Source organism: Nothoprocta perdicaria, unplaced genomic scaffold (assembly GCF_003342845.1).
Source record: "Nothoprocta perdicaria isolate Ctin4 unplaced genomic scaffold, notPer1 scaffold_159, whole genome shotgun sequence".
Taxonomy (NCBI): Eukaryota; Metazoa; Chordata; class Aves; order Tinamiformes; family Tinamidae; genus Nothoprocta; species Nothoprocta perdicaria.
In genome coordinates this window covers 1,707,463-1,717,845 of record NW_020454749.1, presented here as the reverse complement: position 1 = coordinate 1,717,845, position 10,383 = coordinate 1,707,463, and positions in this window count along the sequence as shown.

The window sequence follows — 10,383 nt, the reverse complement described above, 5'->3', positions numbered from 1 at the left end:
GCCCGAGGCCTCCCCGAGTCTTGAGGCTCACCGAAGAGGTGGTGACCTCTGTTTCCATGCTCTGAAGACACCATTACCACCGCATAATGTTTTGCCAATAGTAGTGGATAGAACGTCCCCTGTTTTGCCTTTTTAAGGGAGTAAAACTGCACTGCATAAAGATCAGCTTTATTAAAAAACAAACAAAAAAAAAACAGTGGGATGTGATTTCTTAGCGGGCTAGCAATAACCTGAACTAAGTGCTCTGGTGTTACAGCACAAAATAACCCTTTGCCATTTAAACAGTAGTTTGCACTGAATAATCAYGTCTCAGTGTATGAGACTCGCTCCTACATGATGCTCACAGGCAGCAAACGTCTGCCTGGCACAGGCAGCGCCAACAGCTTCCTCCTGTTCCCTCTTGGATGGTTCGAGAGAGACATCCGCGTGGTGGGGAGGGTACCTATGGACGTGACGTGTCCCCGCGTCGCTTCCTTGCACAGCCAGTGTGCCCAGTCACGAGCCGCCGTCCCCGGTCTCCTCAGTTGCTGGCGTTGGGACACACGAAGCCCTGGGACCGCCATCCCGCCCCAGGGGCACATGTGGGCCCCTCACACACATGCGCAAACACACAAATGCATCCCAGTGGACCTCAGATCACACAGTATTTGTAAAACACTATGAAAATATTATTTTAAAAATGCTAAAAACTAAGGGAGCTAGAATCTTAAGGCACCRGAATCTTACTAAGTAACAGAAATTCATTTCTTGGCACACTCAGGTCAAGGATGTTCTGAAGTTATTTTGGAAAAGAACTATGTGCCTATCCCCAGTGTCTGAGAGTTTAACATAAGCATAAATGTTGATATATGTACATTTTCAGTGTCCCTACAGCATCAGCCCAAAAAATGGAATTACAGTTGCTGCGATTGTAGGGCTGCCCCTAGGATTAGGGGCATACTTCTTACCCATGCCATCACTTTATACTACGCCTTGCTATGCAGGGTGTATGAGCAAGCTCTATTAACTAAATTCTGGCACTCCGGAGGAGTGAGATGATAATACAAAGTGTTGTGTCTCCAGCAAGGTTTACTCTGGTTTACTCTGATCTTTTCAAGTATAGTTTCACTGACATAAAAGAGAAGTAGAAAATTGGTGACTCTAGCCCCATATATATAAAGAATGGTCTTGGCRGAAAGAAAGCCTTCCATTCCTTCTGGTTTGTTCTGATAGACAATAATAGAATGRCACTACTGATCTGTCTCATCATTTATAGAGGCTATAGAAACATATGCAGTATAACTCATCTTTCTTATATGTGTGTCTGTGATCCAGTTAATGGAGGAATAAGACATGACTTTCCTGATCAGCATTCTGATATGCATTGTTTTTCTCACCTGCAGAGAGATTTTTACTGCAGTAAAAATTAAAAAAAATACAAAAGAAATAGTTGGAATTTATAGTCATTTCCATGACATCCAAAAATGGAAATTGATGCAAGAATTTGTATGTGAAAATAATGAGAAGTGGCTTTTGCTTATTATTTTCAAAGGCTGGTAATTTCTAAAGTTGTTATTCTGATAGACATGCAGGATGAAGTGAAAAAACAAAAACATGAAGCTGTCAAAATACATATTTTCATCAACCTTTAATGTTATTCATGCAGATCTAAATGTGCAGTGTTCAGAGGACCCTATGTGCACGAGATAACATCAGATAAGCTGACACAGCTAGGAGAGATTTGACAAGAAATCTTTCTGAGCTGTGCTATAGCAGCTGGCGGGAGCCAGAGAGAAAAATTGTGAGACTGCAGTGAGCTGCCCGAGATGAAGATCGATAACAGCAGCAGTTATCAGGAAAGTTTCTGTCTTGGCTGACTGTGCTAGTCAAAGATTAGCTTGTCCAAGGTTGGTTACAAAACTGCTGACTTTTTCAAATATATGCTGCCTTTTAGAAAAGGCAAAGTAAGTGTTAGAGTTCTGAATTGCAAAGACATTTCTTTGATATTTTTGTTCTGGACTTCTATACTTCTGCCTACATATTTATACTATGACCATCACTGTGGTAGCTGAAGCGTGTAAAGAATATAGTGATGAACAAATTCTTGTGTCTGCATTTATGTATATTGCAAATAAGTGTATATATGTGTACATTTATCTGGTGCCTGAATGTGTTCTAGAGTCACAAGGGTTTCTTGTGCTGCACTGGTAGCTCAGCAGTTAAACTCAACGTCCTCCAGTCTGAATTCTGTTTCCAACTAAATAATCTCTAGTGAAAAAAATAAATAGTGTATCAAGCTATAAAGACCAGTGTTCCTAAACTGTTCATATGAAAAAAAAAACCCACAAAAATATTTCATAAAATATTTTCAAAAGATGTCTGTGTGTGTATACACAATATATACACACAAATTATACACACTGTATATCTGTGTGTGTGTATATATATATGTATATAACATGCAGACATCTGTATAAAACAGGATATACTAGTATATTTCTGTAAGTGTGAAAACCAGCTTGTTAAGTGTTCCTCCTCTTCTACTTGGCACATTATAAGGGATACTGTAAAGACAACGGGGTAAGGTTAGGAAAAGTGAGGATAAGATGCAGGTGATGGAAGCTTTATTGACTCAGCTGGAATCTCAGCTCTGCTGGAAAATGATTTCTTAAATCCTACGTTGAGAATATTTGGGGAACTCTTACTTACGTGTTTAGTCTATACATTTCCACAAGAGGGCAGTACATTCCACTATTTCYCTAAATATTTGCTTAGCATTCTTTAAAGCAACAACATCTATGGTAAAGTGGGCCTTGTAAGGAGAAAAGATCAAGCACCAATCACAGTCTAAGTCCTAGTTCTAAATATGAGGACTACTTAATAACTGTATGCATGTATGTGTGTACTTACAGGTATAGTCAGAGCTAACATTGAAGTCAAGAGGCCTAGTAATAACTTAAATGTTAGTGTTTAAACATCAAGATTGGAGCTCTTGAAACTGGAACATAGAAACGTTTATTAGCAGATTAATAGTTGCTGACATATGTTTGTAACAGGAATAAGGTCCCTCCAACAAATTTTCATGATTGTAGGAACAGTTAGGTTTTTACGTGACAATTCCACATTGCCACTCAAATGCTTTTATCAAATATGATTAAAGTATATTATACCAAAACTTACAGCAAATATTGTTATAGACATTGTTTTGTCTTATGTCTTCTCAGCCATTAAAGAAAAAAAATGTCTGCTGTGTATTTTTATACTTCTTTGAAGTCTTAGTTTTAGCAGCATTATCTATGAGTGTTTGCCTTGTTACAAAAGCTCAAATGTATTGTCATATTAAAAGTACTCCAAGTGGTTTACATTACTTAGAATAACATGAGAGTGCAGGGATACTGATACATTCTACATGTACTATGGAAAGCACCTGAAATATGGAAAGGAAAAATGTTCATCTGTGGACAATCATGCAGGAACTGGGGAAACAGAATCATCAGAGTCTCATTGCTGAACAGTTTTGAAGAAAAAAAAAGCCATTGAACCTCACAGACTGAGGACAGGGAGATTTCTAACTAAGAAGGTGATGCAGGCTCTCTGTAGACAGGTGATAGAAAGAAGACTCCAGTCATTTAAATGACATATTTGCACTTGTTTACTGAAGTCCAATGGGTTGGGAAGGTGAGAAAGACCTACTACAGCATTTGCTGAGGTCAGCAGGAGTTTTCTAGGTCATGAGCCAGCAGGGCTTTCCATCAGGTGAACAAGCTCCTGTTTCATGAAAGAAGACAGCAGGATTAGAAGACAACTGTCAAAAGTCAGAAAAAAACAAGTCTTGGATAGAAATGTTGCTGTTGTGGTATGGATCCATGGTAATTTGGAGATATATGGGGTGTATCAGCTCCTGAATGCAATCAGAAGCCAAAGCAGCTGTCATGTAGCTTTGAGAAATGGATGGGGCAATCGACATGAATTGCTACCAAACATCAAGACACCTAAAACAACACTTGATATTAACTTTTTATCAGATAAGTTTCATGCTTTGTGCTTAGTAAGCATACATTTCCAGAAATAGGAGTTCCTATATTTTCTCTGTATCTAGGTACTGGTTTGTTTGCCTGTTAATCACATTCTTTTTCTTACAGCAGGCATCTGGAGATGTGCTGCTGTCTCCTCCTTTTGCACTGAAGAGTCTCCATATTCCTAAAATGAAACTGTCAGTTTGTGAAGAAAACTATTTACAGACCTTATTTAATTGAAGAGTCACTCCTGCAGAGAATATTTTTCTGGTTATTTTTCCCAACTCTCACATACKCTATTTCTCCCTCCAGCTGCCACAGAAATTACTCCTTCAGCCCTTCTCCCATCTCTGTCTTGAACCTGTTTATACCTCCCTGAGTTTTGTTGTCCTCTCACCTTTGTTAATCTTCTAAGGTGTATAGCTTAGGAGCACATTACTCTCATCCTCTATAATTATGGGTTTGGCAACAGAACAGAATGCATGGAGTACATACAAATATATTAAAATGAATAGTACAGGTCAATTTCTGCTCTCAGTAACATTTAAGTCTACAGACTACAGCATAAATGAGAAGAGGTAGTACAAAATTTATTGCAGTAGAAAATTCCTCTTTTGTTCTGGACAGATTTGATTGATGATTTCAATAACCAAGGCTTATATCCCAACTAACTTGCAAAATTCATTAAATATTGGAATTTTCATTTGAGACACTTAAAGAGATGAAGCTTTAGCTACATCTGAAAACTTTGCCAACAAAACTCTCCCAATGGATTTTACACAGACAAGATACTAACAGAGTATCAAGAGTCATACTCTTGAACTGTCACAGCTATGTCCACTTTTAAGAAGAGACTAGGCTGTTTTACGACAAGTTGAGTTAGCCAGCAATTGTGAATGTCACTGCCATGAGAGGGCAACAAGACCTGCTGTTTGTCAGCTCCAGTAACACCAGTAACACTTTGAGAGAGGCAAGTGAAGAAAAAAAGAAAAAGAGAGAGAAAAAAAGTATTAGAAATAATGTTAAGCTTTAAGTCAAAACAAGGTGTTAGTTGAAAGGGGGATTTCACCATTCATCATTGCCTGAATAGAGTGTTAAACAAAAGAGGGCTAAGGAGCAAGCTCAGGCCCCACACTGGGACACTCTCAGCCCCCTTCTTGGCTCTAGGGTAGACTCCCCAAAGACAGTAGCTACAGCTCCCACAGGAAGTGGTGTGGAGGGGGCCAGGCTCACAGCTAGATGCTGCTCCAGGATGTTTCTGGCAAGCCTGTCAGGAGATGCTATAAGTGATAGAGTCAGGCAGGTCAAGGGGCTGCCTAATTTACTCTGTTCTCCCTCAAATACTGGCCACATTTGGGTAGCTTAGAAAGGCTGAGATCAAAGCAATCACATGATGGTTTTGAATCTGGAGCCCATTACTGTAATATGTTACTCCCCATTTTTTGCACRGTGAAAACCAGTGAAACTCATCCCTATTTGTCTTCTCCATACATCTCAGGATTTTGTAGACCTTTTTCCCACCTACCTTATATCAACTCCAAGTTGATAAGTCCTAAACTATTCAACTTACAAACCTTCAGTTTCATACCTGCATACTCCTTTGTCTGGACCTTTTCAAGTTCTTACAGATCCTCTATGAGAGGAAAGGACCAAACTATTCAAAATAAGGTGTGAGGGAACCACAAATTCCTACCATGACATTGTCAGGACCCTGAGCTACTCATAGGCATAAATAGACCTGACCAGTCTCACCTGGGACTCCCACCAACATCCACTGACCATTGGGCAAGGGACTCCATTTAAGTGCAGACTTGAGCCCTTATTCCTTTTCTGATCTATATGTAGACCTATTTGCTGCTGTTCACCTTAGCTGGCTGGACTTTCTGTGTTGGTTTTAGAGCTATGTCATCAGCTTGGCTTATCCAATGGTCAACCGAACCTGTACCTGACCCTTCCTGCTAGGGTGCTGAGAGTTTGCTCCCTAGGGATGGGAACACTGGGCTGGAGACACCCTCAGCCGCTGGCTTGTCTTTCSTATGGAACATCCCCACTCCTTCTGCTCCCTGACAGGCACTGTAGTGTGTGTGGTTTGTTTTTCTCCTGTTTCTCTGATTCCTATTAATCTTTAATATTTACCTTCTTCCTGCTGCTGAGCTAGTGCTTGAAACTACATATTATGAGACTTAGAGATAGCTAGTGGTCATTGCAGAGTCTATCATGTCATATGTGAAACTATGACTGGTTTTCTCCATGTGCATTACACTTTCCCATATACATTTTTCCCTCAAATATTCATATTTTACACACCTTGTAGCAGGTAGGTATGCAGGTTACTCCCTTCATTGCAACTGCTCTGTGACTTGCTTGGTTATAYGGTGAACAGCTTCATCTCTCTAATCTATCAGATTTTTTTCCCCCTTGGAGAGGAAACTGTTGATTTTTTTGCTAGATTAGCAAAGTGATTCAGCTTGCTCAGCTGTTTGAAATTGTTTGGTTGATTTAAATCATTAATCCAGCACTAAATGAGCTTCCTCCTTCTTAGTTAGAAAAAAAAAGAAATAGAGAGCCTGTAAGTTAGTTTAAAGGTAGAAATGTCCTCCTCCATATGTTTATTGCTGGCTGTTCACTTTTTTTTTTTTTTTTTAGTGTATTTTTAAGTGTAAGTAAGAGTACAGCTAGGTTCTCTGGACTATGCCATGTGAATACATGCTTCAGTGCACTGTTTTGTTCTTAAGCATTTTCTAGGATTTGAGACTGCATCTATTTCTGACCACTTGCTCTAAAGCTGTTTTGTATTAGATGTAGTTAACAATATGTATTTAACATATGTGGTAAAATGAGATTAAAAACCACCAAGATCCACAAGTATTAAGAACTTAAAGRACTTATATTTCGCTGTGAAACATAAAATTGAAATTAAGAGAAAACATCTTCAGTGCACCTATTGGGCAAAAAGCTGGCTGACATTTCATTCTTACATTACTGCTTTTTAGCCTGCTTCTCAGATTTGGGTGTGTAAAATGGGTATGCAAGTACTAATTTCTGCCATATAAAAAAAAAGTTAGGAAAAGAAACCCTAAATTATGTTAGTAATGGCAAGCAGATTTGTTTTATTCCATAACTTATATTCCTAATGCAAGTCTAAGTTGTGAGGTAACTCATGTATTGCAGATAAAAACAAAGGAAGCAAWCTTAAATCAGGTCCTTTTTATTTTTGTATTATTATATTATTATATGCAAAGACATATAAGCACATTCATAGAGATTAAATTGTTTAAAAAATAAAAAAAAATAAAAAACTTAAAAAAATTGAAAAACAGAAACCCATACATTCATATCTTCAGTACAGGCAAACAAGTAAAAGCATAAGCACATTTCCCAAAGTGAAGGTGATAYAGGCACAGACTTCCTGATAACTGCTCAAGTGGTATACACATTTATCTGTATATGCCTATATGAACACACACTCACAATATAAGGAATGCAGAAGTCTTGTCACCTTATGGTATCCCACAAAGGCAGGTTTCCAGTGCCGATGAACAGTACGGTGCAATACTTGTGAAAATAATTTCTTCTTATTTCTTCTTCTGTTCTCTTAAGAAGAAGAAAAAAGAAGATTCACACTATATGCTGTTAACCTCAAAAGACCGATCTCACTAGGATCATTTCTATCTTCTTCACTCTGGGAGCAGTTCCAGTGACTAGCCTGGGCTTTTTGCTTAATAAGAGCTAATTAGGTGCTGATTAGTGAGATGACATGAAGAAATACCTGAGAGAGGCATCCTTCCTAGGCCCTTTTAGGCAGCATCTGAAGAGGGGAGGAGTGCTAAGAAGTGTTGTGTGGTTGGAGAGAAAAACATTTTTAGTCATTTGTAACCGTCCATTTTTTTTTTTTTTTTTTTTTTTTGTCCTGCAAAAGTTGCTATTCAGTATTTTCAAAAGAGCAGATTTTCTGCTCTTGCAGCTTCATTAGATGTTAGTTATAGTTGAGGCACATTTCAGCATGTTTCAAGAGGCACTAAAAGGTTCAGGAGTAGATTCAAAATATATCAGAGTGAAAATCAGCATTAGATCAGGACAAATGACTGTTTCATTAWACAGGTATTTGTACGCTTGTATAAATACATATATATGTATTTTACTATATCCTCTAAAACAAAATTCTGCCACAGTAAAATACTGAAATCCATTTTGACAGTGAGAAATTTGGAATTCTGTGAAAGAGGAAGATTAAAAGGACTTGAACAGCAGGGTGAACCATGCACTACTGAATTCATAGGAAGGTTTCCAAAACATGAGTAACCTGAGTTTCTGTCCTACAGATGTGGAACAGGTTAGAAGGAATCTAGTTTGTGAATATTTTCAGACAGTGCAGGTAAATGAAGGATCATATTCAAACTCCTCAGATTTAGATAATGTTTTAGATACCTGTGCTATAGCAGGTAACTATAAATGACATGTTCAAAGAGAATGAGATAGATGAGCTGGCCTTAGACAAGAAAGAAGCAGAAAAAGCATCATTTTTAAAACATTTTAACATTTTAAAATTTTGCTTTAAAAAGGTGAAATTGTCCACTCTCTTTTTACCTCCTCCTCCRTCCTTGAGCTTAGCTAAGACGTAAATGTTACATTTTATCTCGCATCTTCACCTTCAAAGTTATGGGCTCTTCCTCCTCGAGCCCTCTGCTCATGTTTCCTGCCCAGAAGCACAGCTCACAAGCAGATGTTTTGGAGCATAAGCTGGACTTGACAGAGGAATTGACCTGAGCCCCAGGGACAACTTCAGCAGACTCTTCTCTTTCAGAATGCAGAAGGTGATTTAGAGTTGCAAACCCATCTCAACACATGCACACAACTGACACCCAGGCAGCTAATGAGGGCAGCTTCCATACAGTAAGTTGATGGGAAGGTTTGAATTGGCTATTGTTGCTGAGGTTGGCCTTGCAGATGGAAAATACACATAACACTTACAACTAACACTGTGAAATGACACAAAACACTTCACATGACTTTTGAAAGGTATCACTAGGTCTACTGCTCCGAGAACTAGTGATACTTCGATAGAGGTAGAACACAAATATTTCACAGTCCATTTTGTAGTTATTTAACTACTAGAGCAAAAGCAGTGGTAAAATTTGGGGTGGCAACAAAGTCAAAGTACAGAGCAAATCACACCTTGATTAGTGGTGGAAAATTGCATTTTAATCATATCATATAAAAAGAAAAAAGACATAAATTCTAGCAGCCTTGGCCTGATGCCTTTTATTCAGACACAGAAACTACTATATTCAAAAATCACTGTAACTTGCAGCCACTGCTCAGTGCAGTGTGTGTGTGATGTTAAAGAGAGCTTCTATGTGGTGTTAAAGAGAGCTTCCTACTCAGAGTTAAATGAAGTCACAACATAGCAAAGGGATATGGAATAGTTTTGTACTGCTTGTGAGGAGAAACTTGTCTGGACCTCTCAGGTGGTTTTGGCTCTTCACTCTCAAAGAACCAAAAGTAAAACTGTAAATATTGCAGGAAAAAATAATGTTCTCAGTCACCATGCCTTCATATTTGTAGCTGATGTCTTTCAAAGTACACAGGCAATTGCTGAGGTGATAAAAAAGAAGAGCATGACTCTATGGAGAACTGATGAAAATGATTTGTTGATGACAATCATAAACCAGCAGCAGCAGCAGCATTATTACTGTAGTAGATCACTGTGAGAAAACTGTTTTCTTAAACCAACCACTCTCCACTTTCCTGAGAAATTAATAACTTCAAGAAATTATAATATGCTCAGCGGCTGAGGTGATCTCAGACACTGTTAGTTTTAGCTTTTATTTTACTTAYAAGATATTTTGCTATACAAAATGGAAATAAATATTGTAAGTCAACTTAACCTTTTCAAAGGTTAATGTGGTCTTGTGCAGATACTGGGTGAGTGTTGTGGTGAATTCACAGTGGCTGTACATAATGCATAAACAGTAAAATGACAAAATTTTTTTTTCAATCTTTTATAAAAATAAAACGCAGGAGAAAGCAATACATCAAAACAATACTACATTAATTAGCAAAATAACTCCCCTCTCCTAACCCCCCCTTCAGTTTATGCTTCAGTTCATATACAGTAATATTTCACATTCTGTGAGAATCCAAAACCATTGGCTAATCACCAAAATCAGAGAACCTGAAAGTACTTTTTCTTCTACACTTATCCTTTGATTTCATGCAGTGGAATTCATTCCAGGCTGACTAGTATGGGTCAATATTGGTTTTGCTTCATTGGCTCCTTGAATAGGCTTAATTCATTTTATTCTTCCATTTCTTCCCAGAAAGCAGTAGCTTAATAAAGTAACATGTGAGATACTCGTTTTTGAGTATAGCTAAACTTCTGTCAGTG